This window comes from Pistacia vera, unplaced genomic scaffold, assembly GCF_008641045.1.
Source record: "Pistacia vera cultivar Batoury unplaced genomic scaffold, PisVer_v2 Contig493, whole genome shotgun sequence".
Taxonomy (NCBI): Eukaryota; Viridiplantae; Streptophyta; class Magnoliopsida; order Sapindales; family Anacardiaceae; genus Pistacia; species Pistacia vera.
This window is the reverse complement of record NW_022196327.1, coordinates 71,505-96,337: the sequence shown is the minus strand read 5'-3', so window position 1 is coordinate 96,337 and position 24,833 is coordinate 71,505. Positions and strand designations below refer to the sequence as shown.

The 24,833-nt window shown below is 33.9% G+C and overlaps 1 pseudogene; it reads right to left on the bottom strand.

The window, feature by feature from the left end:
• Positions 1-12,051: 12,051 nt before the first annotated feature.
• On the bottom strand, positions 12,052-21,504 carry LOC116105125 (annotated as a pseudogene).
• Positions 21,505-24,833: the final 3,329 nt, after the last annotated feature.

Here is a 24,833-nt window from a genome sequence, read left to right as displayed (position 1 = left end):
TCTGTCTATAATCACCCATATAGCATTGTATCCTTTCTGCACTCTAGGGAGACCTGTAATAAAATCCATTGAGATACTCTCCCATTTCCATTAAGGAATACTAAGTGGCTAAAGCAACCCTGATGGCCTCTGGAAAAGCTTTTCTTTAAATCTTGATACATCTTGGTTGCTCCAGGATAAGAAGTGTACGGTGTGTCATGAGCCTCTATAAGGATTCTCTTTCTCAACTCATCATCTTGAGGAATACACAACCGACTCCTAAAACGGAGGACATCATCCAACAATTGAAACTCTAATGTCTTGCCCTCATGCACCTGCTGAACTATCTTCTGACATCACTTATCGGTTACTTGCTTTTCTTTAATTTCTTCCAGTAAGGTAGACTGAGCCTTTAACCTGGCAATCCTTCCTGGTATGACCTCAATCTACTCTTTACACAACTCTTCTATTAACTCTTTCTGTCGTGTGAGTCGGGACAAATAAGCTTTTCTTCTCAAATCATTGGCTACCACATTAGCTTTCCTCGGCTAATACTTAATCTCACACTCATAATCTTTAACCAGCTCTAACCATCTTCTCTATCTCATATTTAACTCCTTCTGAGTAAAGAAATACTTTAAACTCTTATGATTGGTGTAGATATTACTCTTGGCACCATAAAGGTAATGCCTCCAAATCTTCAAGGCAAAGACTATTGTTGCCAATTCTAAATCATGTGTAGGGTATCTTGTCTCGTACTCTTTCAATTGACGAGAAGCATAAGATATAACCCTATCTAACTGCATCAATACGACACCAAGTCCCTACAGTGAGCCGTTTGCATAAATGTCATAATCTACACCCTCATGTGGTAACATTAACACGGGAGCTGTCGTTAATCTCTTCTTCAACTCTTGAAAACTCTCTTCACAGTCAACAGACCATATAAAAGGAACTTTCTGTTTGGTAAGAGCTATCAATTGCTTAGCCAACTGGGCAAACCCTGCCACAAACCGGCGATAGTAACCTACTAGTCCCAAGAAACTCCTCACTTCTTTCACTATCTTCGGCCTTTGCCATTCTAGGATTGCCTTTACTTTACTAGAATCCACTAAAATTCCCTCACTAGAAATAGTATGGCCCAGAAATATCACCTGATCAAGCCAGAACTCACATTTAGAAAACTTGGCATACAACTTCTTTCTCTCAATCGCTACAGTACAAATCTTAAGTGTTCCTCATGCTCTTCTCTCGACTTCGAATAAATTATGATGTCATCAATAAATACCACTATAAACTGATCTAGAAAATCATGGAACACCCGGTTCATTAAGTCCATAAAGACTGCTGGGGCATTAGTTAACCCAAAAGGCATCACCACAAATTCATAATGCTCATATCTTGTTCGGAAGACAGTCTTAGCTATATCTTGTTCTGCCACTTTTACCTGATAATAACCCAACCTCAAATCAATATGGAAAATACTGCTGCACCTTTTAACTGATCAAAAAGGTCATCTATCCGAGGTAATGGGTATTTATTCTTCATTGTCACTTTATTCAACTCTCTGTAATCAATACACATCCGTAATGACCCATCTTTCTTCTTTACAAAAAAGATTGGAGCTCCCCAGGGAGAATGACTTGGTCAGATAAACCCTTTAACTAGGAGCTCTTGAAGTTGCTTCTTCAATTCTTGAAGCTTAGCCGGGGCCATTCGGTAAGGGGCTTTAGAAATCGGTGTTGTCCCTGGTGCCATTTCAATACTAAACTCAACTTCTTTTTCCGGACGCAAACCCGGTAAGTCTTCTGGAAATACATCTAGCTCCCCAGGGAGAATGACTTGGTCAGATAAACCCTTTAACTAGGAGCTCTTGAAGTTGCTTCTTCAATTCTTGAAGCTTAGCCGGGGCCATTCGGTAAGGGGCTTTAGAAATCGGTGTTGTCCCTGGTGCCATTTCAATACTAAACTCAACTTCTTTTTCCGGACGCAAACCCAGTAAGTCTTCCGGAAATACATCTGGAAATTCTCGAACTACTGGCACACTCTGCAATTCTGGTTGTGGAACATCTCTACTCTGTACCACATGGGCTATATACCCAAAACACCTTTTTCTTAGCATCTTTCTAGCCTTCATCCTACTAATCAACATACTCAACTGATGGCCCTCTCCGAAACTAAACTTATCTCCACTATCAAGATAAATCTCACTTTCTTCTTCCGACAGTCAATTTCTACTCCATACCTCCCTAGGAAATCCATACCCAAAATCGCATCAAAGTCAAGCATATCAAACACTATTAAATCAACTGCTAACTCCTGACCATGGATTACCACGGACTCGCCTGACAACATCTTATGGGTCACAACACTAACCCTATCAGGTAACTCTATCTTAATGGGTCGACTCACTCTAATAGGTTTCAAACCTAATCTTTCTATCATCCCATAAGATATAAATGAATGAGTGGCTCCAGAATCAATTAAAGCATAAAGAGGAACTGCATGAAATAATAACTGACCAGTAATAACTGATGGATTGGCTTCTGCTTCACCTTGTGCTACGGTAAACACCCTGACATTAGTGCCTCTGGAATTCTGTGCTGCAGATGGAAGAAAAGCTTTACAATCTTTCATCAGATGCCTTGGCTGCCGGCATCGATAACATAAATTGTGGCCAAACTCTCTCAGACACTCTCCTGGATGAGTCTTCCCACATTTAAGACATGAGGGAAACTCCACTATTCTTGGCCATTTATTCTGCCAATCTTTTCTGTTCTTCTTTGGCTGAAACTTCTTCTTATTCTTCACTTCTCTATTTCTTGCACTCTCAAATCTTTCTCTCTATGGAGCGGGAGATGGTTCACTTGGTCCCGCTAGGGTGAGCTTGTTTACAAAAATTTCTACCCTTAAAGCTCTCTTTAAAGCTTCACTAGAGGTTCGAGGGGGCTCAGCTCCTGTCATTACATCCCGAGCTATCTCTGGCTTCAACCCATGGACAACTTATCTCTTATCAATTCTGGGGTACTGACTATTCCGGGTGCAAACCTGGCAAGGGAATTAAACCTCACATAATACTCTTTCATTGTACTTGACTCTTGCTTCAAATTAATAAATTCTTGTATCTTCTCATGTACCCGATCCATTGTTCTGTACTCGACATCAAACAATCGTCTAAACTCGCCCCAGGTCATCGCCGAAACATCATGGGTGTCTTCCATCAATTCCCACCAAATTCAGGCATTACCCCGAAAACAAGAAACTGGCATACTGGATCTTCTCCTTGTCCATCATAGGAAACAATGCCATCGTATGCTCAACGGACCTAAATCATTCTTCTGCCACTAAAGGGTCTATTGTACCTTTAAATTCTGACGGCTGATATTGACTTGGAAGCCCATAAATCGGTTCAATCTGAGTCTGTACTGTCTGAGGTACTGACCTTTCTCTTTCCCTTCTAGTAGGCAGTATTTGAACAGGGGCTTCAATTCTTTCTGGTTCAACTCTCCCCTGTCTTCCCACTAAGACTTGCTATATAATCCCCCAGATTCTAGCTTCATTAAGGGTAGGGGGAGTAGGTTCTGGTGGGTTAGAAGGTTCCCCCATACTCACTGTTTTCTTACAACTTGCTCGGGTTCTACGTCTCATCTACAAAGCAACCACATTTAATCAACTCATGCAATACTTTAAGTTAGGAAAGAAAATTTAACTTACAACGGTCGGCTACTGAGCGTCGCGGCAGTAAGAATGGCACACTGTCAAATCCCAAAATCATTGCTCTGATACCAAAAATATAATAACTTCTTTCTACTAATATACTTTAGAATATATACAATAAAATCATACATACTTAGCATATGAAAATAGTTGGGCTCAAATTTTTCTTTACTTATAGAATATAATTCTTTACATATACTAAAATAACAAGTACAAAAACTTAGTAACGGTGGACAGTAATGCAAATTCTCTTCACTTGACGACTCCCTTTCGACCGCTGCTCACCTATTTCCTGAAAAAACATGGAAAAACGATGGGGTGAGCATAAAAATGCTCAGTAAGTAAATCCCTTATCTCTTCTCCTTCTTTGGTTCTTTCCTTAATTCTCTTCTTCTTGCTTTCGTTCCTAGTTCTTTCTCTTTTCTTTCTCTGTTTCTAATTCTTACTGTTCTTTCTTTCTTCCTAATTCTCGTTGTTCTTTCCTTCTCTCTATTCTTTCTTTCTATTCTTTCTAACCATGGTGGAATACATGGTAATATGCATGAATGAAATCCATGTGCAATAATGCATAAAAATGCATTTTCTTTCTTCTTTCTATTTCTTTTTTTTTCTTTTCTTTCTATTCTCTTCCTTTCCTCCTGTTTGTCTTGCTCAAGCTTCTCTTTTCTTTCTTTCTTGTTTTTCTTTTATTTTCTTTGCTTGTTCAAGCTTTCTCATTCTTTCTTTTCTTGTTCTTTATTCTTGCTTATTCTTTCTTATTCTTATTCTTATTCTTTCTTTTCTTATTCTTTGCCAATCGGTCTCGGTTGATGCATGGATTTGGAACCTTGGTCGTGTGAGTGAGTACAGTCCTCATCTACATGCACTCTTGTGGACCATACAAATTCTTTCTTTCTTCTTAGGCCACTCAATTAAGGTGGCATGCATGTAGGAATTCTTCTTGGTACAACTCTCATCCACATACACTCTTACGGGTCGTACAATTCTTCTTCTTCTTATGCTACTCAATTAAGGTGGCGTGTATGTGGGAATTTCTTCTTAGCACTCACGGTTCCCAATCGCATAACCTATTCTTTTCTCTTCTTTAATGCTTTTCTTTCTTTAATTCTTTAGTGCTTATTTTTTCTTTCTCTTTATTCTTAAAGTGTTTTATTCTTAAAATTCTTTATTCTTTCTTAAGTTATTACACAAATATAAATATATGCATATGGATGGCTCATGCTTAGAATTCTTACTTAAATGTACTCACGAAATGCAAATATGCAATGTTGCATAAAATTAAAGTTTCTACTCATACTCATACTTCTCTTAGGCATTTCATCAAATAATAAATGTGCATATACAAACTTTACTTTAATTATAATTCTCTTTGTCTCTTTAACCATCCAAAATGAGAGCCAAACTCCCATGTATCCTCATAATCCCTACACTGCAAAAACACTCCCAAATTCTTCCAATTCCAACCGAATTTCTACCATCATCATACAATCAAAAACACTTCTCATACTCAAATATATCCAACAACAAGCATAAATAATCATCAATCTTATTTCAATTTCTCAACAATCATAACATATACGTGCTTAAAGAAATCTCTACTTAATTGATTTCTTAAACCTTAACTTGAGTTGGAGTTTGAGTGGAATTTACTTACCTTATACTTGATTAGTCTCCACTAAAGCTCTCTACTCTTGTTGGATTCCAACCTTCTCTTAACCCTAAGCATAAACTTAATAAGAATTCAACTTCTACACAAATAAATCATATATATAAAGCAAGAATTCTTACCCCTTGTTGCCTAGGAACAAAACCTTATTAAATTCCACTCAAAAGCCCTCAAAATCCTTGAAAAATTGAGTGAAAATTTAAGGGAAAATGGAGAAGGAAAGTGGCGGTTGAAAGGAGAGAAATAAGGGTTACAAACCCTTAATATCTTATTTTATAAACATACTTTCCCATTTTACCCTTACACTTTCTTAAAAATTCCATCTATATCCTTTATTCAATTACCATAATGCCCTCATTTTTATTGCATTTTACATGAAATTCTCTCTCTTTTCACTCCCCACTTTTTCAATTAATTTTGAGTGAAAAGACCATTTTACCCTTAATGCAAGTTTTTAGGCATTTTCTTCATATTCTCTTAAAATAACTTTAACAAAAATCAACTAAGGGCTATAAAAACATAAATTAAATTACGTACCTTCGTGTGGGCGTTACATCAGGCTGCATGATTAGTTTGGTAGCATGTTTGATACAATTTATCTGCATAAAATACCATCATTTAGAAACCAAGGCTTTGACATATTGAATAAATTACAACACAACAAATGGTTTATTACAATGCAAATGATAAACATTATCGTTTATAGACTGATATTGAAATTTTCATTCGGGACAAACATTGACCCATTTCAAAATTTTCCCTAATATTATAGTTCGGCAACTTTGCTGATATAAACTCAAAGAGAAATTAAACCACTCCATGTTTTATTAATATTATAGTTCGTCATTGTTAAAAATTTGTCTAACGAATTGTATGGAATTTGTTGCCTAACCATTGTCCATAATTATAATTGTTCAAAGCTTGCTGTGATCGATAATTTCACTATCAAACCATCGATTTGGCTATAGAATGGTAATAGTGCAAATACCGATCCATAATTTAACCATCATTTAAGAATGCTTAGAATTTCATCAGGACCCAGATTCCATTGCCGAACCATAATCACGATATAATTAATTGCATTTATAATTTCTTATAACTTTTCTAGGAACAATGCTAAACCATGGATTTGGATACTCACCCATGATTTAAGGATGGACGAAATTTGGATAGCTTGATATACGAACTAATGATGTACAAACACATTAATTTCAAGAGTTATGTATAAAACCCTTCACATTCAGATAAACAATCTTCACAATTCACATTAATTTCGTATTAACAATAATACATAGCAAATACAATCTATCAATTTCTTTCAGATAAATATATATCCACAAAATTGCATCAACTTCAATAACACTTAATAAACAACAAAACAATAATAACAAAATTAAATAACGACTGGAAGTTTTTTATTTTTATAATTTTTTATGTGGACAACTGTAATTCTTATTTAAATCACATATGACACAAACTTATACTATTATGTGACATAAACAATACCATCTATTTCATCAACACTCTAATAAAAACATAATATTAAGAACCACGTTAAATATCAGAATACCAAACATCATCGTGATACCAAACACATCAATAAAAAAGAAAGTACATTAACCCATAATTAAACCAAAATTCTGATATCGTGACCATTAATACTAATATCACATTGAAAGTATCACATAACAGTACACTGTACCTATCAATTTTGGATAAATATATATTTTACAGCAAATGGTTTATTACAATGCAAATCATAAACTTTATCGTTTATATACTGATACTGAAATTTTCAACTGAAAGAGACTTCGAGCCGCTTCAATTTTTTTTATTAATATTATAGTTCAGGACCTTTAAAAAATTGTCTAATAAATTGTATGGAATTTGTTGGCTAACCATCGTCCATAATTATGATTGCTCAAAGCCTGCTATGGTCGATAACTTCACTGTCAAACCATCAATTTGGCTATAGAATGGTAATAAGGCAAACACCGATATATAATTCATCCATCATTTAAGAATGCTTGAAATTTCAACAGATTAAGGTATCATCGAGGTCTACATTGCATTACCGAACCATAACCATGATGTAATTAATTGCATATATAATTTGTTATAACTTTTCTAGGAACACCGCTAAACTATGAATTTGATCGGAATTTGTATACCTTGACACAATTCCACCCATTACTATATCAATCACTTTCAGGTTATTTTTTATAGTCGAAGTATTAGACAGTAAGATTTATGAATATTTCATTGGTGCAGGTCCAAACGAAAGGATAGTAAATATTTTGTTAAACCCACAACTTAGAAAAGATTACAAGGATGTCAAAATGGTTAGATCTTTGGGATGCCAATGCAATACCCACATATTGTTAAAAGAAATAAAAAAAAAAAAAAACTCGATTTGTTTGTTATAATTCATTCCCATAAAATATTATGATCTAGAAAGCACACCTTTGATATATTACCTAAGTATTAATAAATACAAAGATGATTGGGACACACAGCTGAATATCTCAAAATCACCTTATATTAAATACAACCAACAAATCTTTACATCATTAAATTTCAAACCGCAAATGTTCATGTAGGTAAAATAACTTGCACAAAAGCAACTATCACAATCCAACAACACTGAACCGGAATAACCAAATCTTATGTCGGTTGACTAGGACGAATAGTTGACATCCACAATGACAAACTCCGATACAATAAGATTCCATCCGTAAATCAGAAAATCAAACCTCAACTACTGTCGGATAATGCTACTTTGTGACAACGGTGCACCGAGCAACACAAATCGATAATAGTTTAGGGCCAATTGTGTCGCCTAAAAACACAGCCCACAAAAACAATACTCATACAAGCTTGTTAACATAAAATGTTCAGTCCCAAAACAAATACTCACATATTGACTGGGACAAATAGATAGCATGATCGAAAAAACAGTAAAAAAATATTTAAACAAAATACAAACTATGAACGTTTAATGTTACTCAACATCAACAATACGGGGAAAAACTAACTGCCCATAGTATGAATATACCGAAAACAAATACTCATTGTTCGGCCGAAACTGTAAGCCAATCAATTCATGTTATTTCATGTAGTTCACATCGATCGGCTGCAACCACATACATACCAAATCAATAACCTCACCGAAGACTTAATAAACACAACTTGATACAAAACACGTTGACCATTGTATGAACACGTCAACTTTTTTCCCTGTAACCTAAAAACGAAATCAACAGAATCAACAAATGAACATCTCATGTCGGTTGATCAGCAAAAACGCAACGTAAAAATGACTCTATAAACGAAATAACAAACGCATATCCTCATCCCCTTGAAAACAAACACAATAAAACATAATCGATCTTCATGTCAACATCGTTAATGAACAATTATCCATTCGTATAAAAATTGGTACCTAGAAACGACAACATCAAAAGTTAATTAATCTTCATATTAAAATTATCAAGGAATAGACTGATCATTCGGAAAGAATACAATTAATCAATCAAATAAATTGACTGAACAAAAACAATCATTCAATCTAACAATAACAATTAAAATAGATAGGAGACATACTTACAGTTTCACATTAAAATAGTTAGAACATATACTTACAGTTCAGAAGAACAAATCAAAATAACAACTCATCTGACAGTGTCAATCATACATCGTGCCTTTATTCCATGCCGATTCATGACCTTTGACCTATAAACAACAACAAAAACATAAACAATCCAAAAAAAAAAAAAAAAATGAAGAACAGACATATTATTGACACAAACTAACATGGCCTCTAAACAATTAACAAAAGACCAAACATATTGTTGACACCAATTAACAAATTGCGATGATCCACAACTGACATGCGCCCCTTTTATAATCCCTTATTTAGACCTTCCGAATACCAACGCAATTAAATAGGAATTCAATACGAAGAGAGTTTTCCAATGTCAATACAATGAAGAACAACAAAAACATAAATAATCCAAAAACAATGAAGAACAGACTTATTATTGACACAAACTAACATGACCTATAAACAATTAACAAAAGACCAAATGTATTGTTAACACCAATTAACAAATTGCGATGATCCACAACTGAACATGCGCCCCTTTTATAATCCCTTATTTAGACCTTCTAAATACCAACGCAATTAAATATGAATTCAATACGAAGAGAGTTTTCCAATGTCAATACAATGCAATAAGTAATAGCAATCCAATACACCTGCATACTTGTTATTAATTCACATATTTGGAATGCCAATGCAATGTACCTGTATTATTTTTAATTATTAATTATAGATGAAACAATAAATACCAACCCAACGTGTCAAGATAGAGTAATTTGACTGTCCAATGTGTCAAAATTGAGCAATTCTAGATCTTCCAAAATGTGCCACATGGTGAACAATCCACGTGGGTATTCATGGCGAACAACTAACATTGGTATTCATGAATCTTAGAGTTAAAAATATCTCATTAAACCACACATCCAACATGGCAAGAGAGAGCAATTCTAGAGCTCCAAAATAAACCAAATTTAGAGCTAAAAAAAAATAGAAAAGAAAAGAAAAAAGTGTCATACTTGTCAGTCAAATAGCTATGCTTTTACCTTTGGATTTGGAATACCAATTCAGCAATTAATATCTCTCTACAACATTACCAATAAAATTCAACCACATAGCAACCGCAAATCCTATGTGTCAAAATGGAACAATTCTATGAGTTCCAAAACGTGCCACATGGTGAACAACCCGCATGGGTATTCAGCTTTATATATATATATATATATATATTAAATTTATAAATTAATTATTTAATGAATTAAGGTTTTATTTGAATTTATTTTGTATATATAAAATGTATTTTTGTAATTGACTTTTCAAAAGCAACTCTTAAATCCTAAAAGTCACAAAAACCTACTTTCAGAATCGTTTTATAAAAATCAATTATTCTATAATCATTTTATAAAATATTGGATAATCTATTTCTCCTATAATTATTTTTGAAATGTGTTTACCAAATACATTTAAGGTGATAACTTATGGAACAAGTGATTATAAGATAAGTTACAACTATCCTAAAATTCACCCTTAGTCTCATATTTTATGTGAATCACAGTTCAACAACTTGGGGATTATTTTTTGGCACTTACATCTTAATCTTATGGACCTAGGACATTAATCAAAACTAATTTGTTTGTTTTTCATTTTTATCTTATAATAAAAAAAAAAAAAAACTAAAGAATTATAAACTTTTATCTGAATTTGAAATCTCAAGCTAACTCTAATATAATATATTTCTTTTTTTTTCTTTTTTAACTGTGATTTCTTAATTTCATTTAATTATATATGTGCTAAAAACAAGAGGAAATGAGCTGGAGAGGTCAGTGGCCTCTTTGGACCAAGCTTGGGTGGCTTGTGAAAAACTGGAGCTGGAGAAGGCCAAGTTGGAGGCAAAGCTTGCGGACAGTGCTTACGAACTCGAGCTTGAGGCCTTTGATAGGACACTGAAGGTTGTAGAGGCCTTGTGGACTCAACATCCCCACCTCGACTACTATTTCCTTCCCTCGGACTACTTGGAGGAAATTGAGGAGTGGAAGAATGAAGTTATTGCCAGTTCCGTCTCTTTGGCCTTTAGCTCCTTCAAAGCTCCCTCCCACTGAGGTCGATGTTGACCTTGCTCGTCCTCTACCTGCAAACATTGAGATGCCCGCTGCTAAACCTGGTTCTCACATTCTATGAGCGTTGAGAAGCCCGCTACTGAGCTTGCCGGGCCCCCACGCACCTCTCCCAACACCCCCCCCCCCCCAAACCTCTTCAAGCACCGAGAAGCCCCCCACTGAGAGCTAGTCGAGCTTGTTAAGGCTTTCTCCTTTTCGTCTACATTTTTTTATGATGTATGGACTTCTTTTTTCAAATAAATAGACAATCTTTATTTTTTCGAAATGAATGAATAGCCTCTTGCTTTGCTTCTGTTGTCTTTGAATACTTGTGAACGTTGTCTGCATGTGCATTGACCGAGTTATTTTGATCTGGATCGAGTTCTATTTTCTAAAGTTTTTAGTACGTCACTGTTCTAAAAGAGTCTTAGGTTGCTGCTTTCCCGTATTTGAATGCAAGTTCCGACTAGGTTGTCTTTTTTGCAGCTGCCTACAGCTTATGACGAGCAGCCACCTCGAAGTATAGCTCTTGAGTTATGACGGTGTTCATCTCTCAAGTAGCCTCACTTGGAGCTTGGGGGTGGAGCTCTCCTCCAGATATCATCAAGTTTCGGTTGAGCACCTTTCTTGATACTTACCTAAGTTAGGTTCTGGAAGCTTTTCTAGAGAAACTACGGTCGAGTTATGACTCATTGAGAGCTATATCTTGCACAAGAAATATAGTTATGGCTTATTCAAAGAGATTATAAACTCCTACATCATTATGGATGATCTAAAGAACAATGGCTTTGTTCAACAAATTTTATATATTGGCTGAGCATCATAACAAGACACAGCCTAACAAGTAGAGACCTACAATTTGTGACTTCACTTACTAGGTTTATTTTCTCCCATTATTAAGTTGCTCGTCCAGTTAAAAAACATATACATAAGTGAAAATTTTACTAATTAAGAGTCCTCTGGAAGAAATTTAATACTTTGAAGTAATCTTTCACTCATACCCCTTTCTTCTACAACTGACTATTTGAATCGAATTGTCTAATAATCTGCTTCACCGGTCCTCGATTTTGGTCCAATAAAATCTTCCTTCCTGCTTTCTTTGAAATATTTACCAGTATGGAACCAACATGTTCAAATGGATCATCTGGTTCATAAGATGAAACATAAAATGTTAGACCAAATTGTGGAGAAGAAAAAGATAAATAAAGTTGTAAGTGCAGAGTAAAAACACAATAAAAATAAAAAAAATTAAGCCCCAAAGGACTAAGAATTTTGAAATTCTTAAAAGAATGAACTCATGCTTTTGTAAATTTCGAGAAATAACCTCAAAACGAGGTGGCTATCAACTGCGAGATATTGGGACTCCTACCCGATGAAGCCTATAATTTTATCAAAAATCTCAAAAAAATAAAAAATAATAATAATAATAATAATTTCTGAACATTCCACAGAATTAGAAGGCTAAGACCGCCGTTCAAATCCAGTCCCATAACCACCTAAATATCTCTAATAGAACAGCCATGTAAAGTAGAAGCAAATAAGGTGTCATTCTCCAACTGGGATACATTTAGGACTCAATCGAGTTATCAGAAACACTAATTTTTTTATAAAAATAACTTCTGTATTTTTGAGGCTACAAACCAGGATAAAATTCAGTATAACAGGAAAGAAGAAAAACCTACCACTAGTTTCACTGAAGGACCTACAGAAAGATCTTACAAGCTTCATAAGATACAATCCTTGAATCCGCTCATCGTCAGTCAGTCTACGAACCAGGCAAATTTGCACCGTCAATAATTAATGTTTGGCATAAAATACATAATCATTTTTCACTATCTTTAGGCGTATACGAGATCGTAATTACTTAAAAGATTGGAAAAAATACAAAAGCATCAGTGATAAACTGAAAGTTGAATAAAATGAAGAAAAGTACCCGAAGCAAGGAAGAGATGCCATCATCCAACTGTGTGAGATTAACTAGAAGCATAACCAGCAATTGTGTAATACTTGAGTCTGGCTTATATAACAAATCCATAACCGTTTTAATCATACCCATTTGAACCATCTTCGCGGCTAATTGAGAATTATGGGATAGATTTACAAGTGCTTCAGCTGCAAGTTCTGAAACCTCCTGAAACATTAACAAATAATTAATCCAAAATCCTACCCAAGGTAGAATGATAACACAACACAATGCTATGCATCATATTAATGAAACCAAACTCCCAAAACTAAGTTGATCTATATCTGCCATAATTCTGTTGCTTATTCAAGCATTTCTTTACATGCCAAAATTGCCATAGGCCTAAAATTTTCTATATCCAGTAGATGTTATGCCAGCAATACCTGTTTTCCTTGTGCTCTTACTTTGTTTGGCAAGCTGCTGTAAGTTTTTCATTAGATCTTTAATATTTTTCCCATGAAACTCACCGTTTATCCAAGTTCAACAACAAACATTTTAAATTGATAAAAACGGAGGAGTCTTACTATATGAAAAAAAAAATATATATATCAACTAAAAAGTGAGATATTTGGATAGGCATGATATATTTGGATACTCCATTTCCAGCTTTGTCACCAAAAGACTCAAATAGAATCACCAGAATTTGAAATAAATATAAATAAAACAATGATTTCAAAAGTTTAGGGCTTGTTGATGAGAATGAGATTTAAAAGCATCATCCTGTGAATCAATATTAAAGTAACACTAATTTTCACAAAAAGAATACCTTATTTTCACTCAATAGCCGAGTCAGTGGTGGTGGCAACGCTATCTTGGCATACTTGGAAAGGGACTCCAGGCCATCGTCAAACCTGGTTAATCCCTGAACAATATCAACAGCTGCCTTCTTCAACTAATTTAATTGCATAAAACAACACATTCATTACAAAACTTACAAACAAAAAGCACGAAACAATTATTGATATCGTATAATCATGAAAATATTAGTAAGCTAATTTCCTAAAATATCAATAAGATAAGTTATTTTTCTTTCTAATAGTGACTCAACCGAGCCTTATGAATCTCAATATGATCAGACAGAGAAAATCCAACTCATGAATTTAACAAATTAAGCAACCATAAAAGCAAACATAAGGCAGAATGAATTCAATTAAAAAGAGAGAATTAACAAATTAATATAAGAATCACCAAAAATTTTAAAAGTGAATCAAAGAACCTTATTTATATACGGAGCATTTTACACATGAATTCCATTAATTAGACACCAGAACGCAAATTCTACCCTAGCCAAAAAAAAAAAAAAAAAATCCTCATAAGAAACTAGAGCTACATCAGTTTATATAATTTTTTTTTTTTCACAACTACTTTCGTGCAGCTTCTCAGAAACCAAACTGAGTGTTATAGATTGTCAAAACGACTATGTGTTGGTTGCTCCGTCCAATCAGCTAAACGCAGCGTTTCAATTATTATGTCCTTACACAATTTTGATAACTAAAGTAATGAATGAGGTGAACTAAATCCAAATTTAAAAGTAAAATATTCGCTCATACTTAAAAAAAAAAAAACTAAAATATTCTATTATTCACTTATAAATTTTCTTTAATATTACTCATTTTATATATATGCCAAAAAAGCTCATACAAAATTATGTAAAATCCAATTGTACTATATAGTGATAATTTAGTAAATGATATATCAATACCACATGGAACAACACATCATTTAAAATAAAAAATTTCGAACATTTTTAGAAAAGAGTAACATTACACTAAACTTTAATTAATTAACATTAAGTATTAAAAAAAAATTTCACACAAATCATTAGTAAGAAATGCTTCCAAGGACTTAATCTGGTGGTTTAATAGCCACTTTTAGGGATGATAAAAACCAGGGTTAAGGTCAAGACCACTATCCTTGAACTCAACCCTAGTGTATTGTATTACTCCGTATCTTTGGGAAATTATCCAGGGTTTATCTTTTGTGGCCAGGGCCATGTATACTTAACCTTGACTTTAATATCCAGTAAGGGTACGCAAATTTTTCGGGTAGAACCGGAACCGACGGGTACTTAGGGTGTCGGTTCCCATTCCTACCTGAAATTGACCCTCATGTGGTCAGTTCTAGTTCCATATTTGCTGGAATTGGTACTGTGTGGTTCCGGTTTGGTTCCACCACTTCAGGAACCGAAGCTGGGAACCATTGGCAAACTATAAATTTTGCAAAAATTGGGGTTTATTTTGTAATTTTACGCTTCATATAAATCAAGAATTCGATTTCATTTGTTCTTCGTTTTCCTCTTGGCTTTCACAATCTCAAGCCACGTCTTTTCTCTCAGAATCTCCCCATCCACCTCTTCTTATTTATTAGTTTCATTTGTTCTTCGTCTTCCTCTTGGCTTTCACCCCTTTCCTACAATAATTAAGTTCTCAAGAAACCGAAACCTAGTCGTGCCCTTTTTTGTTAATAACATTTCCCTTCTTGATATCCATCTTTCCTCCCTTAATTCGATTTGTTTTCTTCTTCTATTCTTTGAATCGATTGCCGATTTGATTTTTCCTCTTTTATATCTATCGATTGATTCTAGTATCGGCTCTAGTAGTGGCTCGAATCAATTTCTAGGGTTAGGGATTAATTGTTAACCACCATCATTGTCATTTCTATCAATTTAAAATTTGAACCCTCATTGGCCCAAACGATCATGACTTGACATTTAGCAATAGCAACTCTTGCACTCCCAACCTGCTACTAGTATACTAGGTTTTCACGTGAAACACTTAAAAAAAAAAAAGAAAAAAGAAAACCTCCAACGAATTATTGGCCTTAGCCAGTGCGCACTACACATCACTTTAACACTTAAGCTCAATCAAGCTCTGACATTATACATTACTATCTCTTTCTTTTTCACTCTCTATACCTAAAATGGCGAACCATCTGGTTATGTTATTGGTCTTGTTGTTTAGATAATTGTTGTTCAATGGGTCAACTATTGTCATGTTTTCTTTGAAGTTGATACACATGTTAGAGTAGGTGCCCTAGAGCCAATCAATTTATTGTAATTGACTCTAATGTATCATGTTTATATATTAATAAAGGCAATATTTATATTATGTAATTTGCATCTCATGTATGTTATAATATATGTCATTAGGATGGTAGAACTATGATGAGGGAATCAAGCATTTTAAGTCTTGATTGTGTGATCCCTATGAGCATATATGGTGGCCATTCTAGAAACATCCATAGCCCTAGTATTATGCTAACCTAGGGCACAAATAATATGGTAACACTATCATAACATTGAACGACTCTACGAAAAGGTAGTGACATGTCTCACATGTCAAAGTTGTTAAACGATAACTTGGTGCAACGCGTGGGTACTTGCTGGATGCAAGCTCATTGGACTGACCCATCGGAGGATTCCATGTAGATGTTATACCCAATGTCTATGGAACAAATCCTCTTATGGATGGTGGTGCATGTGATCTTAAGACTTGAGATCATCAGAGTGTCATGTGTACATAGTGGTGTGGTTTGACACTAACCTAACATAATCCTTAGCTATATCATGAAATATATCATAGATATGGTGGATCAACAAAAGATTCATCACTCCTAGTTACGAGAGAAGTTATCTCATTACGTTGTTTGGTTATATGGCAATGACCATAAATCTGTGGCCACAGTGGAATTGAGTTGTCACTCAAATCTGATTTAATTTTAGTCATTAGTCTGATAACCAAACACCAAATACATCAAGGGTATGATTTGAGGATGACATTATTTTTTACCTCAGCCTTGATGAGATAATATATGATGAAAAGATTGGATTTCACGGTAACCATACCATTGACAGATATCAGCTCTTCATTGATCTCTACTTGTTGGGTGGGCATGACGCCTTGCTAGAGGCCAATCTTAGTCTATGACTAATAAGACCATTAATTGGTGGTTGATCGCAATAGTATTGATTGCCAACATGATAGGCAGTCTATGGGTCACATACATAAGGAGAGTTTGATTGTGGAATGTGTATTTAATCAAGGAACGGTTAAAAGGTACTTTGGTCTTTACACAAAGACAAGGGCAATTTGGTAATTCTACATGGTTGGCACCTATGTGTATTTATTGTGTAATAAATAAATTACCAAATTAATATTTAATATATTTATTAAATATATTAGTATTAATAGTATTAATTAAATTACCCTAATTAGTATTAAATGTTTATATTTAATATTAATTGAAAAATAAAATTCCTAATCAATTGATTAATATTTATTAATGCTATTAGGAATCTTAATTAATACTATTCTTATTTGGTTTATAATTAAAACCAAACAAGGAAAAGAATAGTATCATCTTCCAAATTGGAATAGGGTTTTAAGTTGCCTAAATAAGACAACTTAAAACTAGGTTTAATAAGAGAATTCATTCAATCAAAAATTCAGAGAATTTTTTAGAGAGAAAAACCCTAACCGCCGCCCACTTCCTCTCTATCAAGTGGGATTTCCTTTGATTAATTTGCAAGATTCTCTATGTGGATGTTGAAATACGATTCTACCCTTGAATCGAGTTGCGAAGAATCAAAGAGAAGGAGCCTCCAAATGAAGGTAAGTAATTCACTCCTTTGTATGTGAATTAACATGTAAAAATAATTATATCAATTCCTAGATCATGGGACTAAGGTTTAATAAAATCATTAAAAGACTATTATGCTATGCATTTCAATCAAATTAAACTTTACAATACATATGTTCTGACGAAGCAAAAGTGAGATGGATTTCGAGAGGTGGTAACGCGCTGGTTGTTGATTCGTGGCCTAATAAGAAAAGTGTGGAGTATATGGAATTGCTTTTGGGTAATGACTTGAATGGTAGAGAATGAGAGTGGATTTACAAAGTAGTAACAAGCTACAAGTTTTGAATTTAGGGATCTGTTGTATTGTACATTTGTAATTTTTGTAAATAGTTAGGGGTATATCTATAATTTTATGTGAATAGTATAGGGTATATTTGTTATTTTTGTGAATAGTAAGGGTGTATTTGTGCTTTGATAGAACATGGTTGGGTAACCGGAGTACTCTGGTTCTGATTCCAAGGGTTTTGGCCAGGTTCCTGAACCCGCCCACCCTTTATTACCTAGTATAGGCATGAAAAAAAAAAAAAAAAAAAAAACAATGGATTTCGTTGGACTTAACTTTTGCCCTCTTCGCCTTCAACTGCTTACAGATTTTAAGATTCAATGTTTTAATAAACATTTTCTAGTTCTCTAGTACCTCATACAATTATAAGATCAGATTATATAAAATATTATTAACCTTTGATTTTCTTTTAACTCTTCTACTATAAAGCACCCGTATGTCAATGTATATGTTTGTATTTTTCGTCTTCGTTCAAAAAGTTTATCAGCAATTTCCATGCCTTGATGGTAGTATCATTCATTCTCCTTTTTAAAAGAAAAGCAAGAAAAGAATACAAAATAATAATAATAATAATAATAATAATAATAATAAAAGAAAAAACAATTGAATATAGAGTTTATCAATAAAACAACCACTATATTTTTTAATTTCAAATTGTTATGAATAAATGTGGATGTCCCTTACAGGTCTATAACTTCCTAATCTTTCATCTTCTCTAACTCTTGAACCTTTCAAGTTCTACAACTTAAAGTATTTTATTAGCTTTTAATTTCATTTATAATATTTCATAATCTTGAGACTATAAACAGATGTATTGTTAAAGATGATGTACACTCAACTTTGGAATAGAAAAAGCATTGGTTCTATTTCCTCTCAATTATCTTCTCTCTTCTTTTAATATATCTTATAATATGTTACTAGCACAAGTCTCTAACCATATCAACTTGTCAAGGGAAAAAGATTCTTATCAAGTTTCAAGCTGTTGTCCCTAATCAAATTTGGAGGTGGAGTTCCATTTACCAAGTAAGTAAATTCAATTTTGCTTGTATCTCAATATGTTTTATAAATATGTTGCAATGTTTAGTCATTTTTATAGTATAAAATATATGAAAATGTTTTAATTTGGAAAGTTTTGGTTTCATTATAAACAAAACATTATATAGTGATAGATTTATAATTTGATTAATAAAGAAAGACACATATATCTGTAAATATTTGCTTTTATGATTTATGTTTTTAAATGATTAAATTCTATAACTGTAATAAACTATATGTTCATTATTGTTATTCTAAATTCTTATTTGTGATAATATTTTCATTTTATTAGAGATTGTCTATTTTATTAAATATTTCTTTTATAGTTTTTGTCATGAAAAATCTTAAGAAACTTGAATTTGTGGCTCTTGATATTATGGGCAAGAATTATTTGTCATGGATTCTTGATTCACTTAGATGCTATGGGTCTTGTTGACACCATCCATGAAGGATTGAAAACTGAATACCTTATGGAAAAAGATCCACTTATTATTTGGAAAAATTTAAAGGAAAGATATGACCACTAGAAAATTGTGATTCTTCCTAAAGCTCATTATGATTACATGCATTTACGCTTACAAGATTTCAAATAAGTAAGTGAATATAACTACGCAGTATTCATAATTAGTTCTCAACTAAAATTGTATGAAAAAAAAATATTACTGATGAAGATATGTTAGAGAAAACATTCTCTACTTTTCATGCATCAAATGTGCTCTTGTAGTAGCAATATAGAGAAAAGGGTTTTCAAAATATTCAAAACTAATTTCATGCCCTCTTGTGGCTAAACAAAATAGCGAGCTATTAATGAAAAATTATGAAGCTTGCCCAACAGGTTCTACTCCAATTCCCTAAGTGAATGTGACAATATTTGATAATCATGGGCATGGGTGAGGTCATGGCCGTGGTCTTGGCTGTGGCTGTGAACGTGGTCAAAGTTGTAATAATCACAATCGTGGTGGTTATAACTATAACTCTTCTAATTATAAAAGCCACCAAAAGTGGAATAATGATGAAGAGAAAAGGGAAAATGGCAAAAGCAGACAACATAAAAATTTGAAAGTCCTAAAGGGAGAATTGATAATTTAATTGGGGATAGAAATGTCAAATATTATTAAAGTTATGTTTTTGTGAGTGTTTTACTTTTAATATATTTACGTTGAGTGTTTTACTTTTAATATGTTTAAGTTAAGTGTTTTACTTTTAATATGTTTATGTGCTTTTCAATTTTAGATAAATTACTTTGTTTTTTTGGCTTTGTAATATGCCTTACTATGTATTTTGTTTTTGAATAAAGAAAAATGTACATTCCCAAGTCTATGATTGGATCCAAGATTGATGATGAAGATTTTTGTCTCAGAGATAGTGCTACAATGCACATTATACTTAAAGAAAGAAAACATTTTTCTTCTTTGATAATGTGTGAAGCTAACATAAATACAATATCTGGTAGTATGAGATTAATTGAAGGCTTTGGAATAGCTAATATATTATTGCCTGGAGGAACACAATTCATTATAAAAGATGCATTATTTTCTTCCAAGTGTAAAAGAAACTTATTAGTTGTAAAGATATTCGCTATAATGGATATCATATTGAGACAACCAATGAAGGAAATATTGAATACCTTTATATTACAAGAATAATTGCAGGCAAGAAATGTGTGTTGGAAAAATGACCTGTTTTTTCTTTCGAATTGTACTACACAAATAGTAGTGTATTTGAAACACATGTTATAGTAAACTAGAAGTTTACTAATCCTAATACTTTTATTAATTGGCATGATCGGTTAGGCCATCCTGGTTCACTAATGATGCAAAGAATCATTGAGAATTCACATAGATATCTGTAAGTATTTTGGTGTTTTGTTCATAAGTTTGACAAAGGGGGAGATTGTAAGTATTTTGGTTTTGTCAACTTATTCATTCGGATTGGTGCACAATCTATTCAGTTTCACTTTAAAGGTGTTCACAACTAAATCGCAGTGATCACAACACGTTTGGCAGATTTTATTTCAATATTCATGCATATCGCACTTGCCTTAATTAAATGTGATTATATTTCCAATTGTGGAAAAAAAAATTCTAGACATTATATATTATGTGAGCTAGAAAAGATTTTATTTAATTATGATTTCAAGAATCCTTTTCGTAAAAGAAGATTATGATTTTAAGAATTCTTTTCTTATAAGGAAATTATAGATTAAAGAATTCTTTCCTATAAAGGAGTCCAAGGTCTCAAGAATCCTTTCCAAAACAGGTTTGGTTTCTTGTTTATCCTTTCAAAGTCACTCAAGTATAAATAATCCTTTTATTATTGTGATTTTTTTTAACGAAGCCGTATTATTTACCTCCATTATTCTCTGAATATTTTCTTTGAGGTTGTTTAGTTTTTGTAGGTTTTCGATATGCTTTGGTAGGCTTTGAATTACTGTGTTTTATCTCTTACTGTGTCAGTTGATTCTGGAAAGTTGTTCCATGTTGAGATGTGGACGCGTTCGAGCTGCTGCTGCCAAAGTAATTCAATCATTGTTGAAACTTGAGAGGAGCTCAAGTGCGACCTGGTGGTCTCGTGGTGGAGAAGCTAGACTATAAAGATTTGAGGTTCAACCAAAGAGTGAAGATTGAAGTGTTGTCCAAATAGGGAGCTTTTACAATTGATACTTATTCTTGTCTTTGTAATTGAACACATAATTATTTTGTAGTGGATTAGCTTCTTCTAGACTTGGTCCCATGGATGTAGGCATGTTGTCAACCATGTAAAATTGAGTTGTGTGCTTTATTTTATGTCGTGGATGGTTTATATATTTAATCATGAGTTTAGCAACTCATTAAGCACAACGTGAACAAGTAATCTTAATTTTGCATAAGTTTTAATCAACATGATATGGGTTTAAAACTTTCAATTGCTTTTAGAGCCATGTTATAAAGAGTTATTTTAGTAGATCCTTGCTTGTTTTTTTGTGCTTAAATCTTGATTTGGTGGCTATTGCTTTTTTGCTTTTATTTTGCCTTTTTTTTTTTTTTTTTTTTTTTTACAATTTTCTCGCTATAGACCTCATGTGACCACATCAGTGTTCTGTACGACCACATCAGTCTTGTGTGACGACCTTTGCTGTTATGTTTACTATGAGTTTGTTTAGTGAAGGAGGGTCTACCAATATAGCACCCTTGTTAGAGGGAACTAATTATGCTTTTTGGAGACCTAGGATGTGTGCCTTTTTGAAATCCATTGATGAGAGGGATTGGAGGGCTTGTATTGTTGGTTGGAAAGAACCTAAAGTTGAAGAAGAAAATGGAAGCAAAGGAAAAGCCATAGATCAATGGACTAAGGCTGAGTTAGAAGACTCTAATTTTAATTCAAAAGCTTTTCATGCTATTTTTAATGTCGTTAGTAATAATCAAATGAAAAATGTAGCAAACTATGAAACAGCTAAGGATGCATGGGATAGACTCCAAGTAAAAAAAAATGAAGGAACGGACATTGTGAAAAAGACTAGGCTTAGAAGATTAATAACTGACTATGAAAATCTTGTTATGCATGATGATGAAACTATCACTGATTTTCATGGCAGATTGTGTGATGTTACAAATGAATGTTTTGCTTTGGGTAAAATATATACTGATGTTGAACTTGTCAGGAAAGTGTTGTGCTCTTTACCCAAGAGATTCATGTCCAAGGTCACCTCTGTTGAAGAATGTCATAACCTCGATGAGATGCAGCTAGATGAATTGATTGGATCCTTGCAAACCTTTGAGCTAAACCTAAAACGATGGGATAAGAAATCAGGTAAAGGACTTGCGCTGAAACATGAGGTAATCTTTGAATCCCCTACTTATGTTGATTCAAGTGACATTGATGATGATGAGTGTGCTTGTAACGCCCCACTTGAGGTACATACTTAAGATTTGCTGTATTACTTAAATGTTCATTGATTCAGCTTCAATTGAGTTTGTATATTGTCTTGGTTGGTTGAGTGTTTGCCTTGAAATTGGTTGAGATTTGAGGAATTTTGGAAGAACAGTCTTCGCTGAGGCGAAGAATGCTCTTCGTCGCGGCGAAGTTGGCTTTATAATGGTGGTGTCGGCTTTATAAGTTTTCACTGGGGCAACGGAAATTGCTTCGCCACGGCGACGGGACGGCAGAAAAGTTTCTTGAGGTTTCTAGAGAATTCTCTATAGGGGTAAAATGACCTTTCTGTTAGTAAACGGTCCCATATACACAGCGGAAACAAAAATAATATAACAGGATCGTTTACATGAGCCAAGATCAAGGGCATAATTTTACAATTTTATCATAATAAGAATCTGCAGAAAAATAAATATGAGTTTAAAGAAAACAAACGCACGTTAGAGGCTCCTCCAAATTTGTCGATGAATGTTTTGCTACCGATCCAAGTGTAGGATCGAACCCACGTAGTCCATACGAAGACAATCTCAAAAGAACCAAAGAGGGATTTGCTAGATCCTATTTGGCTTCAAGATTCAGAAGAAAAGCAAAATCAATTGAAATTGATTTTTTAGGCCAAAAAGTGTTACTACCGTGGGAGTGTAAAATGGGGGCTGTATTTTTGTTTTTCAAAGAAAAAAAAAAAATCTAAATGAAAAATCACACACTTTTCTTTTTATAGTAAAAACAATTTGCCCTAATCCCATACGGAATAGGCTTGGGCTCCAACCCAAACGCCCCATGTTGCCAAACACTCCCAATTTGATTTATTTTATTTTCCATCATTATCTCAATTAAAATCAATTCATATATATATTAACATTTAACAATAATGATAATATATTTAAATATGTGCGAACACACATTTAAACGTAATTTCATTTATTTAATTTTTCTAACAAATTAAATAAAGGCTACGACCTCAGCAAATTTAATTGCACTGTGAAATTACCAAAATACCCTTTCGCCTTAAAAGACGAAAACGCCCTTCTTTCTTCTTGCATCTTAAATTGTCTTCTATGTGTGTGACCCTTAGGCTCCTCATCATATCGGTAGTGTATAGTATTGCGATTAACACCAATTAATCGTCTCACTAATACACAGACCAAGATTGGCCCCTAGCAAGGCATCATGGCCACCCGATAGATTCGGATTCAGCAAAGTAGCTACCTGTCAACGATATGGTTACCGTGCAATTCGATCCTTTCATCATACGTTATCTCGACGAGACGAAGGCATAGAAATAGTGCCAACCTTCGGCTACTCTCGATATTATTTATTCAGTTTTTGGACCAATGACTCGTATTATAAACTGGATAGAGTAACAACTCAATCCCACTGTGGCCACAGTTTTAGTGTCATTGCCATATACTAAATTGCGCCATGAGATAACTTTCTCCCATAGCCGAGAGTGATGAATCCTCTGTCAATCTACCATAGTCTTGATACACTCCTTGAAGTAAAAAATCACCACTGTATTGACAGCTCTGAAAAGAACTGCGTTAGGCTAGTGTCAAACTACACCAGTCGGTGCACAAGGCGCTCCGGTGATCTCAAGTCTAAGGATCATATGCACCACCATTCGTTAGAGGATTTGTTCCATAGACACTGGGGTTACCATCCATATGGAATCCTCTGGTGGGTCAGTCCAGTGAACTTGCTGCGGTGTAATCGCCTACAGCAAGCACTCATGTGTTGCACCAGGTTGTCACCAAACAACCTTGACAAGTGAGATCAGTCATTGCCTTTCGACAGGGTCGTTCAACACTATGATAGCCTTACCTTATTATCTGTGCCCTTACTTCAGAATAATATTGGGGCTACGGACGTTTTTAGAATGGCCACTATATGTGCTCATAGGGTACTCACTATCAAGATTTGAAACACTTGATACCCTCATCACGGTTCTA